The sequence below is a fragment of the Arachis hypogaea genome, chromosome 18, assembly GCF_003086295.3.
Source record: "Arachis hypogaea cultivar Tifrunner chromosome 18, arahy.Tifrunner.gnm2.J5K5, whole genome shotgun sequence".
NCBI classification, from domain to species: domain Eukaryota; kingdom Viridiplantae; phylum Streptophyta; class Magnoliopsida; order Fabales; family Fabaceae; genus Arachis; species Arachis hypogaea.
Genome location: NC_092053.1, coordinates 44,010,127 through 44,035,283, shown reverse-complemented (window position 1 = coordinate 44,035,283; position 25,157 = coordinate 44,010,127). Strand labels below are relative to the sequence as shown.

General features: G+C 38.7%; 2 non-coding genes across 2 annotated transcripts; one reads left to right on the top strand and one right to left on the bottom strand.

Moving 5' to 3' along the window:
- Nucleotides 1-3,283: 3,283 nt before the first annotated feature.
- LOC112773645 (small nucleolar RNA R71) lies at nt 3,284-3,391 on the bottom strand. Its single transcript, XR_003188185.1, has one exon. It is a non-coding gene; the product is annotated as a small nucleolar RNA R71 (small nucleolar RNA).
- A 19,226-nt stretch (nt 3,392-22,617) lies between these two features.
- On the top strand, nt 22,618-22,725 carry LOC112773984 (small nucleolar RNA R71). The gene has a single exon (XR_003188501.1). It is a non-coding gene; the product is annotated as a small nucleolar RNA R71 (small nucleolar RNA).
- The last annotated feature ends 2,432 nt before the right edge of the window (nt 22,726-25,157 follow it).

Genomic DNA, 25,157 nt, shown 5'->3' with positions numbered 1-25,157 from the left:
GAATTATCCTAACTTCTCATGGAAGGACCAACAGAAGCCTCAGCAAGGCTTTAATAATAATCAAGGTGGAAGAAATCAGAATAGGTTTAATAATAAACCTTTCCCATCTTCTCAGGAACATATGGAGACTTTTAGGCAAAGCCTTTTTGACTTAGCCACTATAGTCTCCAATCCATGTAAGACTACTCATAGTTTTATTACTAAAATAAGATCCTCCATTAGAAATTTAGAGGTACAAGTTGGTCAACTGAGTAAGAGGATCCCTGAGACTCCTCCTAGTACTCTCCCAAGAAACAGTGAAGTAAACCCAAGAGAAGAGTGCAAGGCCATCACTGCAGAAGTGGAGGCCGAATCTGAAGGGGATGCCTTAGCGTTGAACGCTAGTAAGGAAGTCCTTACTGGCTGTTCAACGCCCAAAGATGCACCATCACTGGCATTGAATGCCAGTAAGGAAGTCCTTAGTGGGCGTTCAACGCCCAAGGAGGAGCCATTCCTGGCGTTGAATTCCAGTAAGGGAGTCCTTGCTGGGCGTTCAACGCCCAAAGTGGCATAAAAGCTGGCGTTGAACACTAGTAATTGGGCAGCAGGGAGTTCAACACCCACTGAAAGCTTCCCTATTGAAGAACTGAAAGTAGCTAAGGCTCATGGAGAGACTATAGAAGTTCCATTAAGTGCCTTGTTGCAAATTATGAATTATAAAGATCACTCTTCCTCTAATGAGGAAGAGAAAACTAGGGAAGAGCAAGTTTTTCGGTACCTAGGAATTCTAATAAAGCTGAATGCCAAATTATTTTGCATAGAGACATTGGAGGAAGAACCTCCAGTGGTCACCAAGGAACTCACTGCCATGGCTCAGCAGAAACTACCCCAGAAGCTGCCAGATCCCAGACGCTTCCTAATTCCTTGCACCATAGGCACTATTACCTTTGAGAAGGCTCTGTGTGACTGATGAGCGGATAATTTATACGCTTTTTGGCATGATTTTTACATAATTTTTAGTATGATTTAGTTAGTTTTTAGTATACTTTTATTAGTTTTTAAATAAAAATTACATTTCTGGACTTTAATATGAGTTTGTGTATTTTTCTGTGATTTCAGGTATTTTCTGGCTGAAATTGAGGGACTTGAGCAAAAATCAGATTCAGAGGTTGAAGAAGGACTGCAGATGCTGTTGGATTCTGACCTCCCTGCACTCAAAGTGGATTTTCTGGAGCTACAGAACTCCAAATGGTGCGCTCTGAATTGCGTTGGAAAGTAGACATCCAGGGCTTTCCAGAAATATATAATAGTCCATACTTTGCTCGAGTTTAGTTGACGCAAACTGGCGTTCAACGCCAGTTCCATGTTGCATTCTGGAGTTAAACGCCAGAAACAGGTTGCAAAGTGGAGTTAAACGCCAGAAACAGGTTACAAACTGGCGTTCAACTCCAAGAGAAGCCTCTACACGTGTAAATCTCAATGCTCAGCCCAAGCACACACCAAGTGGGCCCCAGAAGTAGATTTCAGCATCATTTACTTATCTCTGTAAACCCTAGTAACTAGTTTAGCATAAATAGGACTTTTTACTATAGTATTAGACATCTTGGGATGTTTAGTTCTTAGATCATGGGGGCTGGCCTCTCAGTCATGCCTGAACCTTGTTCTTATGTATTTTCAACGGTAGAGTTTCTACACACCATAGATTAAGGTGTGGAGCTCTGCTGTTCCTCATGAATTAATGCAAAGTACTATTGTTTTTCTATTCAATTCAAGCTTATTCCTATTTTAAGATATTCATTTGCACCCAAGAACATGATGAATGTGATGATTATGTGACGCTCATCATCATTCTCACTTACGAACGCGTGCCTAACAAATACTTCCGTTCTACATGCAAACAAGCTAGAATGAATATCTCTTAGATATCTAATATAGGGGACCGAGTCCGAGATATTAGAGTCTTCGTGGTATAAGTTAGAACCCATGGACAGCCATTCCTAAGATCTAGAAAGTCTAAACCTTGTCTGTGGTATTTCAAGTAGGATCTGGGAAGGGATGGCTGTGACGAGCTTCAAACTCGCGAGTGCTGGGGGTAGTGACAGACGCAAAAGGATAGTAAATCCTATTCCAGTATGATCGAGAACCGAAAGATGATTAGCCATGCAGTGACAGCGCATTGGACCATTTTCACAGAGAGGATGGGATGTAGCAATTGATAACGGTGATGCCCTACATACAGCTTGCCATGGAAGGGAGTAGGAACGATTGGATGAAGACAGCAGGAAAGCAGAGGTTCAGGAGGAACGAAAGCATCTCTATACGCTTATCTGAAATTCTCACCAATGAATTACATAAGTATCTCTATCTTAGTTTATATTTTATTTATGTTTTTAATTACCAATTCACTATAACCATTTGAATCTGCCTGACTGAGATTTACAAGGTGACCATAGCCTGCTTCAAGCCGACAATCTCCGTGGGATCGACCCTTACTCACGTAAGGTTTATTACTTGGACGACCCAGTGCACTTGCTGGTTAGTTGTGCGAAGTTATGACAAAGTGTGATTCACGTTTGAGAGCACCAAGTCTTTGGCGCCATTGTAGAGGATCGCAATTTGACATACCAAGTTTTTGGCGCCGTTGCCGGGGATTGTTCAAGTTTGGACAACTGACGGTCCATCTTGTTGCTCAGATTAGGTAATTTTCTTCTTGTTTCAACTTTTATTTTGTTTTCAAAAAGTTTTCAAAATTTTTTCAAAATTTTTTTCGTTGTTTTCGTCTTTCTAAAAATAAATTTTTGAAAGTCCAAAAAAAATTATAAAATCATAAAATCAAAAATATTTTTGTGTTTCTTGTTTGAGTCTAGAGTCAATTTTTAAGTTTGGTGTCAATTGCATGTTTATCTCTTTCTTGCATTTTTCGAAAACTCATGCATGTGTTCTTCATGATCTTCAAGTTGTTCCAAATTCCAATTTACATGAAAGAAGCATCTCAATACCTGCCATTGGAGCAAACAATTTTGAGCTAAAACCTCAATTAGTTTCTCTGATGCAACAGAACTGCAAGTTTCATGGACTTCCATCAGAAGATCCTTTTCAGTTCTTAACTGAATTCTTGCAGATCTGTGATACTGTTAAGACAAATGGGGTTGATCCTGAGGTCTACAGGCTTATGCTTTTCCCGTTTGCTGTAAGAGACAGAGCTAGAATATAGTTGGACTCTCAACCTAAAGATAGCCTGAACTCTTGGGATAAGCTGGTCACGGCTTTCTTAGCCAAGTTTTTTCCTCCTCAAAAGCTTAGTAAGCTTAGAGTGGATATTCAAACCTTCAAACAGAAAGAAGGTGAGTCCCTCTATGAAGCTTGGGAGAGATACAAGGAACTGACCAAAAAGTGTCCTTCTGACATGCTTTTAGAATGGACCATCCTGGATATATTCTATGATGGTTTATCTGAATTATCTAAGATGTCATTGGACCATTCTGCAGGTGGATCCATTCACCTAAAGAAAACACCTGCAGAAGCTCAGGAACTCATTGACATGGTTGCAAATAACCAGTTCATGTACACTTCTGAAAGGAATCCTGTGAGTAATGGGACGCCTATGAGGAAGGAAGTTCTTGAAATTAATACTCTGAATGCCATATTGGCTCAGAACAAAATATTGACTCAGCAAGTCAATATGATTTCTCAGAGTCTGAATGGATTGAAGGAATCATCCAACAGTACTATTGAGGCATCTTCTATAGAAGAAGCTTATGATCCTGAGAACCCTGCAATAGCAGAGGTGAATTACATGGGTGAACCCTATGGAAACACCTATAATTTCTCATGGAGAAATCATCCAAATTTCTCATGGAAGGATCAACAAAAGCCTCAACAAGGCTTTAATAATGGTGGAAGAAACATGTTTAGCAATAGCAAGCCTTTTCCATCATCCACTCAGCAACAGACAGAGAATTTTGAGCAGAATCCATCTAGCTTAGCAAATATAGTCTCTGATCTATCTAAGGCCACTTTAAGCTTCATGAATGAAACAAGGTCCTCTATTAGAAATTTGGAGGCACAAGTGGGCCAGCTGAGTAAAAGAGTCACTGAAACTCCTTCTAGTACTCTCCCAAGCAATACAGAAGAGAATCCAAAAAGAGAGTGCAAGGCCATTACCTTGCTTGGTATGGCCGAACCTACAAGGGAGGAGGAGGACGTGAATCCTAATGAGGAAGACTTCCTGGGACGCTCAGTGACCAATAAGGAGTTTCCCTTTGAGGAACCAAAGGAATCTGAGGCTCATCTAAAGACCATAGAGATTCCATTGAACCTCCTTCTGCCCTTCATGAGCTCTGATGAGTATTCTTCTTATGAAGAGAATGAAGATGTTACTGAGGAGCAAGTTGCTAAGTACCTTGGTGCAATCATGAAGCTGAATGCCAAATTATTTGGTAATGAGACTTAGGAAGATGAACCTCCCTTGCTCACCAATGAACTGAATGCATTGGATAGGCAGAAATTACCTCAAAAGAAACAGGATCTTGGTAAATTCCTAATTCCCTGTAACATAGGCACCATGACCTTGGAGAAAGCTCTGTGTGACCTGGGGTCAGGAATAAACTTAAGGCCACTCTCTGTAATGGAGAAACTTGGGATCTTTGAGGTGCAAGCTGCTAGAATCTCATTAGAGATGGCAGACAACTCAAGAAAACATGCTTATGGACTAGTAGAAGACGTGTTAGTAAAGGATGAAGGCCTTTACATCCCTGCTGATTTCATAATCCTAGACACAGGGAAGGATGAGGATGAATCCATCATCCTTGGAAGACCCTTCCTAGCCACAGCAAAAGCTGTGATTGATGTGGACAGAGGAGAGTTGATCCTTCAACTGAATGAGGACAACCTTGTGTTTAAAACTCAAGGATCTCCTTCTGTAACCATGGAGAGGAAGCATGAAAAGCTTCTCTCACTGCAGAGTCAACCAAAGCCCCCACAGTCAAACTTTAAGTTTGGTGTTGGGAGGCCACAACCAAACTGTAAGTTTGGTGTTGAACCCCCACATTCAAACACTAAGTTTGGTGTTGGGAGGTCCCAACAATGCTCTGCACATCTGTGAGGCTCCATGAGAGCTCACTGTCAAGCTATTGACATTAAAGAAGCGCTTGTTGGGAGGCAACCCAATGTTATTTAATCATATCTATTTTATTTTCTTTTCGTTATTTTGTGTTTTATTAGGTTGATGATCATGTGGAGTCATAAAAACTACTGAAAAATCAAAACAGAATGAAAAACAGCATTAAAAACAGCACACCCTGGTGGAGGAACATTCTGGCGTTTAAACGCCAGAAACAAGCATCTGTCTGGCATTTAACGCCAGAAACAAGCACCAAACTGGCATTTAACGCCAGAAACAAGCATCTACCTGGTGTTAAATGCCAGAAAGAGGCTACATTTGGGCGTTTAACGCCAAAAACAGGCAGCAGTCTAGCGTTAAACGCCGGGATTGTACAACAAGGGCGTTTTACACGCCTAATTGGAGCAGGGATGTTAAGTCCTTGGCCCCAGTGGATCTGTGGACCCCACAGGATCCCCACAGGATTTGTGGACTCCACAGGATCTGTGGAGTCCACAGGATCCCCACCACTTCTTCTCTCCTCTTCACACATTTTCGTAACTCTCTTCCCCAAATACCCTTTACCAATCACCTCAATCACTCTTCCCCATCACCTCTTCACCATTCCCATCCATCCCCTCTTCCCCATAAACCCCACCTACCTCCAAAATTCAAACTCTTTTCACACATCATAACCACCTAAAACCCCCCTTTGTGGAATACACATTCTCCCTCCATCTCCTCCATTTTCTTCTTCTTCTACTACTTTCTTTCTTCTTTTGCTTGGGGACGAGCAAACCTTCTAAAGTTTGGTGTGGTAAAAGTGTTGCTTTTTGTTTTTCCATAACCATTTATGACACCTAAGGCCAGAGAAACCTCTAGAAAGAGGAAAGGGAAGGCAAAAGCTTCCACCTCTGAGTCATGGGAGATGGAGAGATTCATCTCAAAAGCTCATCACTAAGAAAAGGATGGAGCAAACAAGAGATCATGGGCCTCAACAAGAGCATGAAGAAATTCCTCACCAGGAAATCCCTGAGACGCCTCAAGGGATGCACTTCCCTCCACAGAACTATTGGGAGCAAATCAACACTTCCCTAGGAGAATTAAGTTCCAACATGAGACAACTAAGGATGGAGCACCAAGAGAACTCCATCATCCTCCATGAGATTAGAGAAGATCAAAGAGCTATGAGGAAGGAGCAACAAAGACAAGGAAGAGACATAGAGGAGCTCAAGAGCACCATTGGTTCTTCAAGAAGAGGAAGACGCTACCCTCACTAAGGTGGACCCGTTCCTTAATCTCCTTGTTCTTATTTTCCTGTTTTTCGTTTACTATGCTTTATGTTTAATTATGTTTGTGTCTTATTACATGATCATTAGTATTTAAGTGTCTATGCCTTAAAGTTATGAATGTCCTATAAATCCATCACCTCTCTTAAATGAAAATTGTTTTAATTACAAAAGAACAAGAAGTACATGGTTTCGAATTCATCCTTGAAACTAGTTTAATTATTTTGATGTGGTGACAATACTTTTTGTTTTCTGAATGAATGCTTGAACAGTGCATATGTCTTTTGAATTTGTGGTTTATGAATGTTAAATATGTTGGCTCTTGAAAGAATGATGAAAAAGGAGAAATGTTATTTGATAATCTGAAAAATCATAAAATTGATTCTTGAAGCAAGAAAAATCAGTGAAGAACAAAGCTTGCAAGAAAAGAAAAATGGCGAAAAAAAAAAAGAGAAAAAGCAAGCAGAAAAAGCCAAAAGCTCTTTAAACCAAAAGGCAAGAGCAAAAAGCCAATAGCCCTTAAAACCAAAAGGCAAGGGTAATAAAAAGGATCCAAGGCTTTGAGCATCAGTGGATAGGAGGGCCTAAAGGAATAAAATCCTGGCCTAAGCGGCTAAACCAAGTTGTCCCTAACCATGTGCTTGTGGCGTGAAGGTGTCAAGTGAAAACTTGAGACTGAGCGGTTAAAGTCAAGGTCCAAAGCAAAAAAAAAAAGAGTGTGCTTAAGAACCTTGGACACCTCTAATTGGGGACTTTAGCAAAGCTGAGTCACAATCTAAAAAGGTTTACCCAGTTATGTGTCTGTGGCATTTATGTATCCGGTGGTAATACTAGAAAACAAAGTGCTTAGGACCACGGCCAAGACTCATAAAGTAGCTGTGTTCAAGAATCAACATACTGAACTAGGAGAATCAATAACACTATCTAAATTCTAAGTTCCTATAGATGCCAATCATTCTGAACTTCAATGGATAAAGTGAGATGCCAAAACTATTCAAGAGGCAAAAAGCTACTAGTCCTGCTCATCTGATTGGAGCTAAGTTTCATTGATATTTTGGAATTTATAGTATATTCTCTTCTTTTTATCCTATTTGATTTTCAGTTGCTTAGGGACAAGCAACAATTTAAGTTTGGTGTTGTGATGAGCGGATAATTTATACGCTTTTTGGCATGGTTTTTACATAGTTTTTAGTTTGATTTAGTTATTTTTTAGTATACTTTTATTAGTTTTTAAATAAAAATCACATTTCTGGACTTTACTATGAGTTTGTATGTTTTTCTATGATTTCAGGTATTTTCTGGCTGAAATTGAGGGACTTGAGCAAAAATCAGATTCAGAGGTTGAAGAAGGACTGCAGATGCTGTTGGATTCTGACCTCCCTGCACTCAAAGTGGATTTTCTGGAGCTTCAAAACTCTAAATGGCGAGCTCTCAATTGAGTTGGAAAGTAGACATCCGGAGCTTTCCAGCAATATATAATAGTCCATACTTTGCCCAAGTTTAGATGACGTAAACTGGCGTTCAACGCCAGTTCCATGTTGCATTCTGGAGTTAACACTACAACAAATAAGGGTTTTCGCAATGGTCAAAAACCATTGCCGTAGATTGAAAAACCGTTTCTAAAACTTTAAGCAACGCTTTGGCAACGGTTTTTGACCTATGGTATATGCGGCCGTTGCCAATGATCAAAGGCAACGGTTTTTTACCTAAGGCAACGGTAACAAAAAAAACCGTTGCCAAAGTTACTGGCATAGACAACGATTTTGAAAGAAAATTTTAAACAACAGTTTCAAACCGTTACTCGATAAGCAACGGTTTTAAACTGTTCTCTTTCATGATCCAACGGTTTAAAACCATAACTGAATAGGCAACGATTTTAAACTGTTATAGTTTTATTATTCACAAAGCCAACGGTTTTAAAGCATTACCGTTGGTGTCATTTTTTGGCAACGGTTTTAATACCATTGCCATTTTATAGTCTTCTAAGACAACGGTTTTAAAGCATTACCATTGGTGTCGTTTTTGGCAACGGTTTTAATTTCAATTTTTTTAATTATTTAATGTCAATAAATAAACTAAACTACTTGAATAAAGTCACTAAAGAAAAATAATTGAACATTTCCATCAAATTTGACTTATAAAAATTGTTGTAAGATCCACAATCACATATTATTTGCTAATAAGAATAAAATGTGTACATTTCCTTAAGTTTCTAAAAGAAACAAGAATAATATTCTCACTTGAACATATTCCCAAATAGCTTCTTTATCTTTAATCCCCTTCCAGTTTGTGAAAATTAATGGACAAACATATGAATTCCTTGCCACTATGCCCAATTTGCTCAAGTTGTTTACAGCTTCATCAGTAGGACCAATTCTCTCTCCTTCAATATTTAGAGTAATTTCTTCTCTATCTTCCAACTATCTTGCATGAATCTTCAACCATTGTGTAGGTCCTCATGTTTTCTTCACAGTTGTCTCTATACAAAGAGAATAATTAAAATTACCATAATATATTCAAAGAGACTAAAACATTAATATTTTTAGCATTATATACCATCCCTCTTATCGATTATATACATTTAATTGAAAAAAAAATAGCTTCATCCATTTAGCCAGATGAATAAAAATTCCATAATTTCACTATTGCTAATGATTTATTCCAGCTGCGTAGAGAGAGTTATTTATAGAAAAATCACAGCAATTACAACTCAATGACATAGAGAGAGTTATTTATAGCCTAGTGCACCAAGTAAAAGTCACAGACTCTCAACTGCTATAAGAAAACTAACTATTTAACACTTGAGTCTTGATTTTCTTGTTCGGGTTTTGCTATTTAACTTGAGTCTTGATTTTATTGAAAGCCTAGCTCAAATTAATCAATTCAAGTAAATTAATCGTGCTTATTAATGAAAATAACAAAAAGCCATGTCCTCACATACAACCATTTTCATCATCATGCTCACCGAACACTCTTTTTCAACCCCCGCCCTGCTGCCCCCAAATAATAATTTAGTGCACAAAAGCAACAGCATTTTCAAATAATAATTTAGTGAACAAAAGCAACAGCAAAAGATTAGAAAATCCCACATTCCCATACTTTATTCCGCTCCCTAATCGCAACACCATAATCAGTTAATCATGTCTCATCTCATAATCCAAACTCTAATCACTATTCAAAGGACTGAAACAAACACAAAAGCAGAAACTCACACACCGCTTTCCTTTCTTCTTCTTAACTCCAACAAAAATGGCCAACAACCAAACACGCCCTAACTAAACAAAAGAAAATCAGAAAAAGACCACTAACCACAGATGACAACCCACAATCAGCCAAGGCAATGAAGCAGAAGCAGCGATGTAGAAGCAGTGAAGCAGAATTAAATATAATACTAAGTTCTCCCTCACCTTCATAATGATTTTCCAGTGAACAAAAAAGTTAGCAAATTAAATATAATACTAAGCCTAATGCTAATAATGTTTACTAATAGAGAAAGGGGATGAGGAAAACAAAAGATAACTATTAAGATAAAATTTGTGGAAAGAAAACTAAATAAAACATCTAAACAATTCGGCTACCTGGTGTTTCTCAGAGCAGTACCACACTTGTCTGCAACTACTGCAGAGTTTATCTCCTTTCCATGTTCCACACCTATTGCAAAAAGCAGAAAAAGATTCCCATCTTTTAATAAGATGTGCCTAATCAATAGAAGTACTAATACACCAATATTAATGTGAAAACAGGTCATATATTAGTCATATACAAAGCAAAAATAATAGTAGAAATAATGCACAGTATAGCAACAATAAAAATACAATGTAAGAGCAGCTTGTTCAGGGTATCAAATTAAGTCTGACATTGAAATATAGCAAAAGCATAGTGCTACAAAATCAAAAAGATGGATTGCATGTACTCATGAACTCTATAACTCATGCATAACTCTAGAATGCTACTCCTCATAAGGAAATAGTCACCAGTTATAATCCATCTCCATGTTTACAGTATCTTTAGGGTGGTGAAGTGTGATAATCCATCTCTATGTTTACAGGGAGTGTCATAAATCTTAATTTACATAAAATTTGCAACACTTAATCACCTAGAATATTATCACTGAGAGAACCCATCATTTAAACTCAGAGAAGCATGGACCAAAATAGGCAGCATTATACCAAATCAAAATTCAAATCAAAACAGAAACCAAATCAATTAAACTCCAGTGACCATGGTTGCAGCAAAATGGAGAATTCAAACTCAATGGAATCAAAAACAGAAATGAATTCAATGGAATTCAAAACAGAGATGGCTTACAATAAAAGAACGAGGCAGCAGCAACAGGAGAGGCAGCCCCCTTCTCTCAAGTCCGTGATTCCGGCGACCAGAGGCACGGCGGTACGGTGTGTTCTCCAGTGACAATCGACGGCGGCAGCGGCTCCTCTTTTGGTGGCGACAAGCATGAACGGCGGCTCCTCTCCACGTCCTCGGCGACGGACCTTCGACGGCGACAGTGGAGATTAGACATGACGGAGCTGGCAGCACAGGCGGCGTCTTTTTTCTCCCCTACGAGCTTCCTTCCTCACGCATCTCTTCTCCCTCGCGACAGCAATGACATCACGACAGCGGCGGTGTGACGGGTTCGACGGAGGCACAGCCACGGTGACGCGACGGTGCGGCTTCGACGGTGTTCGGCTCCTTGGCTTCAGATCTGACGGTGACGTGACCTCCTTCGGTGGCGTGAAGGCATGGCGGCGCGGAATAGAGCCTCCCTCCTTCTCTAGTTCTCGCGTTCTCTTCTCCCTCACGTCAGACTCTCTCTCTCTCTCTCTCTCTCTCTCGGTCACTCCTCCACCTCCACTCTACGGCGACGGCGACGGTGGAACCCTTGCTAGCGCCGTCCCTTCCATCTCTTCCCTCTCTTCTTCTCTGTTTCTTCGCCCTTCTGGTTTCCCCCCTTCGAGCACCCTTTTCTCTCGTTTCTTTTCTTTTCTTTTCTTTAAGTTTATGTATGGTTAATTTGGAAATTAGGTTATAGAGTTAGGGTTAAGAAAAAAAAATTAAAGATAATATGAAGATTTTAATAAAATTATAAAGTAAAATATTTATTCAATGGATATATAATATTTATTCTAAAATTATTTTAATTTTATTTTTTATATTAATATTTGTTATATATTTATAATAAAAATATATAATATTTATTATAAATTTATTTTAACTTTATGTTTTTAAAATATAATATTTTTTATATATTTATAATAATAATAATATATAATATTTATTATAAATTTATTTTAATTTTATTTTATTAAAATAATCTTTATTATTTATTTATAACAATAGTTTTTGAGTATTTTATAAATTTAGTATTTATAGAAAAAATAGTTTATATTTATATGGTTATCTGAAATTATTTTTATTGGTATTGTTTAATTTGTATAATTATTTAAATAATATTAAAAAATGGTTGTTTCATAAACAATTGTTGTAATGGTTGTAAAACCGTTCTTTAAAATAGTCAAAGAGAACGGTTTTATTTTGTTACTATAGCGTAATAAAAAAATGAACTTCAACAGCAACACTGTAAAAACCGTTGTTTAAGACCATCTAATAGAACGGTTTTAAAGTGTAGCATTTCAGCAACGGTTTTAATACGTTTCTTTTGTACAATTATTTAAACAACAATAAAAAACCGTTGCTTAAATGCAAATCATGGTAACGGTTATAAAACCGTTCTTTAAAATAGTCAAAGAGAACGATTTTAATTTGTTGCTGTAAATTGATGAAAAATTGAATTCAACAGTAACACTTTAAAAAACCGTTGTCTAAACCTATCTAAGAGAACGGTTTTAAGGCGTTGCAAAATTTGGCGTTGCTAAAGGCCATATTTGTTGTAGTGTAAACACCAGAAACAGGTTGCAAAGTGGAGTTAAACGCCAGAAACAGGTTACAAACTGGCGTTCAACTCCAAGAGAAGCCTCTACACGTGTAAAGCTCAATGCTCAACCCAAGCACACACCAAGTGGGCCCCAGAAGTGGATTTCTGCATCATTTACTTATCTTTGTAAACCCTAGTAACTAGTTTAGCATAAATAGGACTTTTTACTATTGTATTAGACATCTTGGGACGTTTAGTTCTTAGATCATGGGGGCTGGTCTCTCGGCCATGCCTGAACCTTGTTCTTATGTATTTTCAACGGTAGAGTTTCTACACACCATAGATTAAGGTGTGGAGCTCTACTGTTCCTCATGAATTAATGCAAAGTACTATTGTTTTTCTATTCAATTCAAGCTTATTCCTATTCTAAGATATTCATTCGCACCCAAGAACATGATGAATGTGATGATTATGTGACGCTCATCATTATTCTCACTTACAAATGCGTGCCTGACAAACACTTCCGTTCTACATGCAAACAAGCTAGAATGAATATCTCTTAGATATCTAATACAGGGGACCGAGTCCGAGATATTAGAGTCTTCGTGGTATAAGTTAGAACCCATGGACGGCCATTCCTGAGATCCGGAAAGTCTAAACCTTGTCTATAGTATTCCGAGTAGGATCTGGGAAGGGATGGCTGTGACGAGCTTCAAACTCGCGAGTGCTGGGCATAGTGACAGACGCAAAAGGATAGTAAATCCTATTCCAGTATGATCGAGAACCGATAGATGATTAGCCATGCAGTGATAGCGCATTAGACCATTTTCACAGAGAGGATGGGATGTATCCATTGACAACGGTGATGCCCTACATTCAGCTTGCCTGGAAGGGAGTAGGAATGATTGGATGAAGACAGTAGGAAAGCAGAGGTTCAGGAGGAATGAAAGCATCTCTATACGCTTATCTGAAATTCTCACCAATGAATTACATAAGTATCTCTATCTTAGTTTATATTTTATTTATGTTTTTAATTACCAATTCACTATAACCATTTGAATCCGCCTGACTGAGATTTACAAGGTGACCATAGCCTGCTTCAAGCCGACAATCTCCGTGGGATCGACCCTTACTCACGTAAGGTTTATTACTTGGACGACCCAGTGCACTTGCTGGTTAGTTGTGCGAAGTTGTGACAAAGTGTGATTCATATTTGAGAGCACCAAGTCTTTGGCGCCCTTATGGAGGATCACAATTTCGCATACCAGTGACCTAAGGTTAAGCATAAACCTCATGTCTTTCACTGTAATGGAGAGGCTGGGAATCTTTGAGGTGCAAGCTGCAAGAATCTCATTGGAGATGGCAGATAAGTCCATGAAAAAGGCTTATGGACTGGTAGAGGATATCTTAATAAGGGTTGAAGACCTTTACATCCCTGCTGATTTCATAATCCTAGATACTGGGGAAGACGAGGATGAATCCATCATCCTTGGAAGACCTTTCCTAGCTGCAGCCAAAGCTGTGATTGATGTAGATAGAGGAGAACTAGTCCTGCAATTAGATGAGGACTATCTTGTGTTCAAGGTTCCTAAACCTCACTCTACCTCAATTGAAGAAGGCACCACTAATAAGCATGAAGTGCTTCAGCCACTCCTCTCAGTACAGAGCCTAACAGAGTTCCCAGACACCAATTTTAAGTTTGGTATTGAGCAACCATCCTCAAGCTCTGAGAGGAATAGAAGTAAGAAGAAAGTGCCTAAGGGCTGGAGGGATAAGAAAATCCTCACTGAAGGCCTCTTACCTGGCATGAGAGTTATCTTCATTGACAATCCAGTCATTTTGCACACTGTGTACAGGATCCTGTCTCTAGAACATGTGGAACTCATCCGTGAGAGCACAGGAAAAAGGTTCACTATAAGGGGCAAAATTTTGATCCCCTACCCATCTCTGTAAGGAGCTAACCATCAAGCTAGTGACGTTAAAGAAGCGCTTGTTGGGAAGCAACCCAACCATAATTAGTTATTTTTGTTTTTCTTTAAGTTTATTTTACATAATTGTTTCTTTAATTTTGTGATCATATGTAGTAGTTAGAACACAAATAGAGACTGTCAGAACTGGAAACAGAACACCCTGGAGCAAGAACCTTGCTGACGTTGAACACCAGACAAGGAGGCCAGAGTGGGCATTCAATGCCCAAGGGGACCAGCATTGCTGGCGTTAAATACCAGCCAGGAGGCAGAGGCTGGGCGTTCAATGCCCCAAAGGAGGCAGAGGCCTGACGTTAAACGCCAGGATGGAGGCCCCCAATAGGCGTTCGACGCCCTATGAGGAGCATAAAGCTACCGTTGAATGCCAGCTAGGAGCAGAAGTTGGGCGTTCAACGCCCACAAGGGGGCAGGGAATTCGAATTCCCTAACCTCTCAGGATCAGTGGGTCCACAGATTCTCCACCTACCCTACCTTCTTCTCTCTTCTCCTTTCACTCTTTCCCACACACTCTTCCCCATAAACCCTCAACCAATCACATCCATATCTCTTCCCAAAAGCCATCATAACTCCCACCAACCCCCACCCACTTCAAATTCAAATTTTCCACCCATTCCCACCCATTCATTCGAACCCTGCCACATCCCACCCTTATAAATACCCTCTCATACCACCTCTCCAATACACACATTTCATACACTAAAGCCTTCACTTAGCCAAATCCATCTCCCCCTCTATCTCCTCTATTCTCTTCTTCTTCTACTCTATTATTTCTTTTTGTTCATTTTTGCCCGAGGACGAGCAAAACTTTTAAGTTTGTTGTTGGAAAAGCCTTGGTTTCTTGCTTTCCATTCACACTTATGGCACCCAAAGTCGAAGAATCCTCTAGAAAGAAGAAAGAGAAAGTTGTTGCTTCCATACCCGAACCTTGGGAGATGGAGAGATTCATCACCAAAGCTCATCAGGACCACTTCTATGAAGTAGTGGCAAAGAAGAGGGTGATTCCTGAAGTCTCCTTTAGGCTAAAAAAGAATGAGTACCCGGAGACACGACAAGAAATTCGGAGGAGAGGTTGGGAAGTCCTAACCAATCCTATCCCAGAAGTTTGAATCTTGATGGTGCAAGAGTTCTATGCTAATACATGGGTCACTAAACATAATGATACAAGTGTGAATTGATGAGCGGATAATTTATACGCATTTTGTCATTGTTTTTAGGTAGTTTTTAATATGTTTTAGTCACTTTTTATTATATTTTTATTAGTTTTTAAATAAAAATCACATTTCTGGACTTTACTATGAGTTTGTGTACTTTTCTGTGATTTCAGGTATTTTCTGGCAAAAATTGAGGGAGCTGAGCAAAAATCTGATTCAGGCTGAACAAGGACTGCAGATGTTGTTGGATTCTGACCTCCCTGCACTTGAAATGGATTTTCTGGAGCTACAGAAGTCCAAATGGTGCGCTCTCAATTGCGTTGGAAAGTAGACATCCAGGGCTTTCCAGAAATATATAATAGTCCATACTTTGCTCAAGGATAAATGACGTAAACTGGCGTTCAACGCCAGTTCCATGTTGCATTCTGGCGTTAAACGCCAGAAACAGGTTACAAGTTGGAGTTAAACGCCAGAAACAGGTTACAACCTGGAGTTTAACTCTCGAAACAGCCTAGGCACGTGTAAAGCTCAAGTCTCAGCCCCAGCACACACCAAGTGGGCCCCAGAAGTGGATTTCTGCACTATCTATCTTAGTTTACTCATTTTCTATAAACCTAGGTTACTAGTTTAGTATTTAAACAACTTTTAGAGATTTATTTTGTACCTCATGACATTTTAGATCTAAACTTTGTACTCTTTGACGGCATGAGTCTCTAAACTCCATTGTTGGGGGGTGAGGAGCTCTGCTGTGTCTCGATGAATTAATGCAATTATTTCTGTTTTCTATTCAAACACGCTTGTTTTAATCTAAGATGTTCATTCGCACTTCAATATGATGAATGTGATAATTTGTGACACTCATCACCATTCTCAATCTATGAACACGTGCCTGACAACCACTCCCGTTCTACCTTTGATTGAATGAGTATCTCTTGGATTCCTTAATCAGAATCTTCGTGGTATAAGCTAGAATCCATTGGCAGCATTCTTGAGAATCCGAAAAGTCTAAATCTTGTCTGTGGTATTCCGAGTAGGATTCAGGGATTGAATGACTGTGACGAGCTTCAAACTCACAAGGGTTGGGCGTAGTGACAGACGCAAAAGGATCAATGGATCCTATTCCAGCATGAGTGAAAACCAACAGATGATTAGCCGTGCGGTGACAGCGCACCTGGACCATTTTCACTGAGAGGACGGATGGTAGCCATTAACAACGGTGATCCACCAATACACAGCTTGCCATAGAAGTAACCTTCCGTGCGTGAAGAAGAAGACAGGGGAAAGCAGAGGTTCAAAAGACAAAGCTGATGCCAGGGCATCTTGGCCAGTTTCACTGACCTTTTCTTTACTATTTTTAGGGTAGTTTCATGCATTTCTTTAGGAAATAAGCTAGTTTTGGGTAGATATTCACCTACACCTTGATTCAAGCATACATTGTGCATTTTACATTATTTCATGAGGATTTTGCATGAATTTAGTGACAAATTGTATGCTGCATTACCCATGACTTGGACTAGAACTTTGATGCACTCTGTTGCTTGATTTCAGGACCAAAGGAAGCAAGGAAAGGGAGGTAACTTGCAAGGTTAATGAGAAAAGTGATTGCCAATAACACTCTCAAAGCCATCATTGCCCACGTTAAGAGTCACGTTAACTAAGTTAACGTGCACTCTAACGTGGAGAAGGGAAGTTGAGCCAACGTTAGTGACACTTAATGGTGCACGAAATTGTGATCTCTGGTAATGGCTTCTCAGGCCAGATACTCTGATCTATTTTTACAGTCTGTCACAACTTCGATACAACTAACCAGCAAGTGCACTGGGTCGTCCAAGTAATACCTTACGTGAGTAAGGGTCGAATCCCACGGAGATTGTTGGTATGAAGCAAGCTATGGTCACCTTGTAAATCTCAGTTAGGCGGATATAAAACAGTTATGTGGTTTTCGAATTATAAATAATAGAATAGGGATAGAGATACTTATGTAATTCATTGGTAGGAATTTCAGATAAGCGAATGGAGATGCTTTTTGTTCCTCTGAACCTCTGCTTTCCTGCTATCTTCATCCAATCTGTCTTACTCCTTTCCATGGCTGGCTGTATGCAAGGGCATCACCGTTGTCAGTGGCTACATCCCCTCCTCTCAGTGAATCATATGCTCACGCACCCTGTCACGGCACGGCTATTCATCTGTCGGTTCTCGATCATGCTGGAATAGGATTCACCCTCCTTTTGCGTCTGTCACTAACGCCCAACAATCGCGAGTTTGAAGCTCGTCACAGTCATTCAATCATTGAATCCTACTCAGAATACCACAGACAAGGTTTAGACCTTCCGGATTCTCTTGAATGCCGCCATCATTCTAGCTTACGCCACGAAGATTCTGGTTAGGAGATCTAAGAGATATTCATTCTAGCTTAATTCATGTAGAACAGAAGTGTTTGTCAGGCACGCGTTCGTAAAGGAGAAGGATGATGAGCGTCACACATAATCATCACCTTCATCACGTTCTTGGGTGCGAATGGATATCTTAGAAGCAAAATAAGAAGAATTGAATAGAAAATAGAAGTACTTTGCATTAATCTTTGAGGAACAGCAGAGCTCCACACCTTAATCTATGGAGTGTAGAAACTCTACCGTTAAAAATACATAAGTGAAGGTCCAGGCATGGCCGAGATGGCCAGCCCCTTAAAACATGATCAATAGTCTCCTAAGATGAACAATGGATTAAAACTGGGACCAAAGATGCCTAATACAATAGTAAGAGGTCCTATTTATAATAAACTAGCTACTAGGGTTTACATGAGTAAGTATTTGATGTATAAATCCACTTCCGGGGCCCACTTGGTGTGTGTTTGGGCTGAGCTTAAGTGTTGCACGTGCAGAGGCCATTTGTGGAGTTGAACGCCAGTTTTTGTGCCAGTTTGGGCGTTCAACTCTGGTTTTGGATCCTTTTCTGGCGCTGGACGCCAGATTTGGGTAGAAAGCTGGCGTTGAATGCCAGTTTACGTCGTCAATTCTTGGCCAAAGTATAGACTATTATATATTGCTGGAAAGCCCTGGATGTCGACTTTCCAACGCAATTAGAAGCGCGCCATTTCGAGTTCTGTAGCTCCAGAAAATCCACTTTGAGTGCAGGGAGGTCAGAATCCAACAGCATCAGCAGTCCTTTTTCAACCTCTGAATCTGATTTCTGCTCAAGTCCCTCAATTTCAGCCAGAAAATACCTGAAATCACAGAAAAACACACAAACTCATAGTAAAGTCCAGAAATGTGAATTTAACACAAAATCTATTAAAAACATCCCTAAAAGTAACTAGATCCTACTAAAAATATACTAAAAATAATGTCAAAAAGCGTATAAATTATCCGCTCATCACAACACCAAACTTAAATTTTTGCTTGTCCCCAAGCAACTGAAAATCAAAATAGGATAAAAAGAATAGAATATACTATAAATTCCAAACTATCAATGAAACAGAGCTTCAATCATATGAGCGGGACTTATAGCTTTTTGCCTCTTGAATAGTTTTGGCATCTCACTTTATCCATTGAGGTTCAGAATGATTGGCATCTATAGGAACTCAGACTTCAGATAGTGTTATTGATTCTCCTAGTTCAGTATGATGATTCTTGAACACAGCTATTTTATGAGTCTTGCCTAAGCACTTTGTTTTCCAGTATTACCACCGGATACATAAATGCCACAGACACATAATCGGGTGAACCTTTTCAGATTGTGACTCAGCTTTGCTAAAGTCCCCAATTAGAGGTGTCCAGGGTTCTTAAGCACACTCTTCTTTTGCTTTGGACCTTGACTTTAACCGCTCAGTCTCAAGTTTTCACTTGACACCTTCACGCCACAAGCACATGGTTAGGGACAGCTTGGTTTAGCCGCTTAGACCAGGCTTTTATTCCTTTAGGTCCTCCTATCCACTGATGCTCAAAGCCTTGGGATCCTTTTTATTTGCCCTTGCCTTTTGGTTTTAAGGGTTATTTGGCTTTTTCTGCTTGCTTTTTCTTTCTATTTTTTTTTTACATTTTTTTTTCGCCTATTTTTTTTTTTCTGCAAGCTTTGTTCTTTGCTGCTTTTTCTTGCTTCAAGAATCATTTTTATGATTTTTCAGATTATCAAATAACATGTCTCCTAGTCATCATTCTTTCAAGAGCCAACATATTTAACATTCTTAAACAACAACTTCAAAAGACATATGCACTGTTCAAGCATACATTCAGAAGACAAGAAGCATTGTCACCACATCAACATAATTAAGCTAAGTTCAAGGATAAATTTGAAACTCATGTACTCCTTATTCTTTTGAATTAAAACATTTTTCTTTTAAGAGAGGTGATGGATTCATAGGACATTTATAACTTTAAGACAAAGTTACTAACTACTAATGATCATGTAATGAAGACACAAACATAGATAAGCACATAACATAGAAAACGAAAAGCAGAAGAATTAAGAACAAGGAATGAATCCACCTTAGTGATGGTGGCATTTCCTTCTTGAGGAATCAATGATGTCCTTGAGCTCTTCTATGTCTCTTCCTTGCCTTTGTTGCTCCTCCTTCAGTGCTTTTAGATCTTCTCTGATTTCATGAAGGATGATGGAGTGCTCTTGATGTTCCACCCTTAGTTGCTTCCAATAATTGTGTGAAAGAAAATGTATCCCCTGAGGTATCTCAGGGATCTCTTGATTTGCAGTCAAATGTTCTACCACTGAGCTATAGACCCTTGATGGAAGCTTTTGTCTTCCCTTTCCTCTTTCTAGAGGTTTCTCTGGCCTTAGGTGCCATCAATGGTTATGGAAAAAAACAAAAAAGCTATGCTTTTTACCACACCAAACTTAGAATGTTGCTCGCCCTCGAGCAAAAGAAGAAAGAATAGAAGAATAAGAAGAAGATATGGAGGAGATGGAGGGAGATGTGTAATCGGCCATATGGGTGGGATTGGGTGGGAAAGAGATGTTGAATTTTGAAGGAAAGTGGGTGTTTGGATGTGAGTGGTAAAGAGTTAATAGGGAAGAGTGTTTATTGGGAATAGAGGATGACTGAGAAGAGAGAAGAGAGTGAGTGGAGGTAGGTGGGGATCCTGTGGGGTCCACAGATCCTGAGGTGATCCTTTGAGGTCCACAGATCTTGAGGTGTCAGGGCAATTACATCCCTGCACCAATTTAGGCATGCAAAATGCCCTTGCACACAACTCTGGGCGTTCAGCGCCAGGTTGGTGCCCATTTTGGGCGTTCAACGCCCATTTGCTGCCATTTCTGGCGTTGAACGCCAGAACCATGCTTGTTCTGGGCGTTCAGCGCCAGAACTATGCTCTGTTCTGGCGTTTGAATGCCAGACAGATGCTCCTCCAGGGTGTGATTTTTCTTCTGCTGTTTTTGATTCCGTTTTTGATTTTTTTGTTTATTTTGTGACTCCACATGATCATGAACCTAAGAAAACATGAAAAACAATAAAAATAAGAATTAGATAAACATTGGGTTGCCTCCCAACAAGCACTTCTTTAATGTCAATAGCTTGACAGTGGGCTCTCATGGAGCCTCACAGATGTGCAGAGCTTTGTTGAGACTCTCCAACACCAAACTTAGAGTTTGGATATGTGAGTTCAACACCAAACTTAGAGTTTGGTTGTGGCCTCCCAACACCAAACTTAGAGTTTGACTGTGGGGGCTCTGGTTGACTTTGCTGGGAGAGAAGCTTTTCCTGCTTCCTCTCCATGGTTGCAGAGGGGGGTCCTTGAGTTTTGAATACAAGGGAGTTCTCATTCCATTGAAGGAATATTTCACCTCTGTCAACATTAATCACAGCTCTTGCTGTGGCCAGGAAAGGTCTTCCTAGGATGATGGATTCATCCTCTTCCTTTCCAGTATCCAGGACTATGAAATCAGTAGGTATGTAAAAGCCCTCAACCTTTACTAATACGTCTTCTACTTGTCCATAAGCCTGTCTTCTTGAGCTGTCTGTCATCTCTAGTGAGATTTTAGTAGCTTGTACCCCATAGATTCCCAGTTTCTCTATTACAGAGAGGGGCATGAGGTTTATCCCTGAACCAAGGTCACACAGAGCCTTAAAGATCATGGTGCCTATGGTACAAGGGATTATGAACTTTCCAGGATCCTGTCTCTTCTGAGGCAATGTCAGTTGATCCAGATCACTTAGTTCATTGATGAACAAGGGAGGTTCAACTTCCCAAGTATCAATGCCAAATAATTTGGCATTCAGCTTCATGATTGCACCAAGAAACTTGGCAGTTTGCTCTTCAGTAACATCCTCATTCTCTTCAGAAGAGGAATACTCATCAGAGCTTATGAAGGGTATAAGGAGGTTCAATGGAATCTCTATGGTCTCTAGATGAGCCTCAGATTCCTTTGGTTCCTTAAAGGAAAACTCCTTATTGATCACTGGACATCCCAAGAGGTCTTCCTCCTTGGGATTCACGTCCTCTCCTCTCCTCACAGGTTCGGCCATGGCGCTTATGTCAATGGCCTTGCACTCTCCTTTTGGGTTCTCTTCTGTATTGCTTGGGAGAGTACTAGGAGGGATTTCAGTGATCCTTTTACTCAGCTGGCCCACTTGTGCTTCCAGATTTCTAATGGAAGACCTTGTTTCATTCATGAAACTTACAGTGGCCTTAGATAGATCAGAGACTAGATTTGCTAAATTAGAAGCATTTTGTTCAGAGTTCTCTGTCTGTTGCTGAGTTGATGATGGAAAAGGTTTGCTATTGCTAAACCTGTTTCTTCCACCATTATTAAAGCCTTGTTGGGGCTTTTGATCCTTCCATGAGAAATTTGGATGATTTCTCCATGTTGAGTTATAGGTGTTTCCATAAGGTTCACCTAAGTAATTTACCTCTGCTATTGTAGGGTTCTCAGGATTATAGGCTTCTTCTTCAGAAGATGCCTCTTGAGTACTGTTGGATGCAGCTTGCATTCCATGCAGACTCTGAGGAATCATATTGACTTGCTGAGTCAATATTTTATTCTGAGCCAATATGGCATTCAGAGTATCAACTTCAAGAACTCCCTTCTTCATAGGCGTCCCATTACTCACAGGATTCCTTTCAGAAGTGTACATGAACTGGTTATTAGCAACCATGTCAATGAGTTCTTGAGCTTCTGCAGGCGTTTTCTTTAGGTGAATGGATCCACCTGCAGAAGTGTCCAGTGACATCTTTGATAGCTCAGATAAACCATCATAGAATATATCCAAGATGGTCCATTCTGAAAGCATGTCAGAAGGACACTTTTTGGTCAACTGTTTGTATCTTTCCCAAGCTTCATAGAGGGATTCACCTTCTTTTTGTCTGAAGGTTTGAACATCAGCTCTAAGCTTGCTCAGCTTTTGAGGAGGAAAGTACTTGGCTAAGAAAGCCGTGACCAGCTTATCCCAAGAGTTCAGGCTGTCTTTGGGTTGAGAATCCAACCATAATCTAGCTCTGTCTCTTACAGCAAAAGGGAAAAGCATGAGCCTGTAGACTTCAGGATCTACTCCATTAGTCTTAACAGTATCACATATCTGCAAGAATTCAGTTAAGAACTGAAAAGGATCTTCAGATGGAAGTCCATGAAACTTGCAGTTCTGCTGCATCAGAGAAACTAACTGAGGTTTCAGCTCAAAGTTGTTTGCTCCAATGGCAGGAATGGAGATGCTTCTTCCATGTAAATTGGAATTAGGTGCAGTGAAGTCACCAAGCATCCTCCTTTCATTATTATTATTTTCGGCTGCCATCTCCTTTTCCTGTTCGAAATTTTCTGAAAGGTTATCTCTGGATTGTTGTATTTTAGCTTCTCTTAATTTTTTCTTCAGAGTCCTTTCAGGTTCTGGATCAGCTTCAACAAGAATGCCTTTTTCTCTGTCCCTGCTCATAAGAAAGAGGAGAGAAAAAGAAAAGAAGAGGAATCCTCTATGTCACAGTAAAGAGGATCCTTATTGTTAGTAGAAGAAAAGAAGAAGAAATTCGAACACAGATAGAAGAGGGGGTTCGAATTTGGTGATGATGTGAGGAAGAGATGTTAGTTAATGAATGAATGAATAGAATAGGATGAGAGAGAGGGAGGGAATTTTCGAAAATTATTTTGAAAAAGAGTTAGTGATTTTCGAAAATAGTTTTTGAAAAAGGTTAGTATTAATTTTATTTTTTTCGAAAATTTTTGAAATTAAAAATAAAAATAAAAATAATTAGTTAATTAAAAAGAAATTTTTTGAAAAAGGGGGAAGATATTTTCAAAAATTAGAGAGAGAGAGTTAGTTAGGTAGTTTTGAAAAAGTTAAGAAACAAACAAAAAGTTAGTTAGTTAGTTGAAACAAATTTTGAAAAGATAAGAAGTTAGGAAGTTAGAAAAGATATTTTGAAAAGATATTTTTGAAAAAGATAAGATAAGAAGATATTTTAGAAAGTAGTTTTGAAAAAGTTAAGAAACAAACAAAAAGTTAGTTAGTTAGTTGAAACAACTTTTGAAAAGATAGGAAGTTAGAAAAGATATTTTGAAAAGATATTTTTTTGAAAAAGATAAGATAAGAAGATATTTTTGAAAAGATATGATAAAATTAGTTTTGAAAAAGATTTGATTTTTAAAATCACAATTAATGACTTGATTCATAAGAAATCACAAGATATGATTCTAGAACTTAAAGTTTGAATCTTTCTTAACAAGCAAGTAACAAACTTCAAATTTTTGAATCAAAACATTAATTGGTTTTGTTATTTTCGAAAATTTGGTATAAAAATAAGAAAAATATTTTTGAAAAAGATTTTTGGAATTTTCGAAAATAACTAAGAATTTTGAAAAAGATTTGATTTTTGAAAAAGATTTTGAAAAAGATAAGATTTTCAAATTGAAAATTTGATTTGACTTATGAGAAACAATTTGATTTTTAAAAATTTTGAAAAAGTCAACCCAAATTTTCGAATTTGATGAGAGAAAAAAGGGAAAGATATTTTTTTGATTTTTTTGAATTTTTATGAAAACATGAAAATTATGCAATGCATGAAATTTTTAGATCAAAACAATGAATGCATGCAAGAATGCTATGAATGTCAAGATGAACACCAAGAACACTATGAAGATCATGATGAACATCAAGAACATATTTTTGAAAAATTTTTAATGCAAAGAAAACATGCAAGACACCAAACTTAGAATTCTTTAATGCTTACGCACTAAGAATTCAAGAATGCATATGATAAACATGAAAAGAAACAAAACAAAAAATCATCAAGATCAAACAAGAAGACTTACCAAGAACAACTTGAAGATCATGAAGAACACTATGAATGCATGATATTTTCGAAAAAATGCAAGATGCATATGCAAGTGACACCAAACTTATGATATGACTCAAGACTCAAACAAGAAACACAAAAATATTTTTGATTTTTATGATTTTCTAATTTTTTTTTTGGATTTTTATTTTATGTTTTTCGAAAAAAAAAATTTTGAAAAAGAAAATAAGGATTCCAAAATTTTTAATATGAATTCCAGGAATCTTATGCTCTAAAGCTCCAATCAAAGGGTCAGGCATGGCTTAATAGCCAGCCAAGCTTTAGTATGTAACTCAGACATGACACGCCTGACATTCCTTACATTCAACAGCCAATTGGCTAAGAAAGATAAAGAAGCTCTTCTCTTGGGTATAAGGATTGAAACATGGCTTTACAGCCAACCAGGCTTCAACATGCTTCATGAAACGCTAGAATTCATTCTTAAAAATTCTGAAACCATAGAATAATTTATTTTTGAAAACATTTTTAATTAAATTTTTTT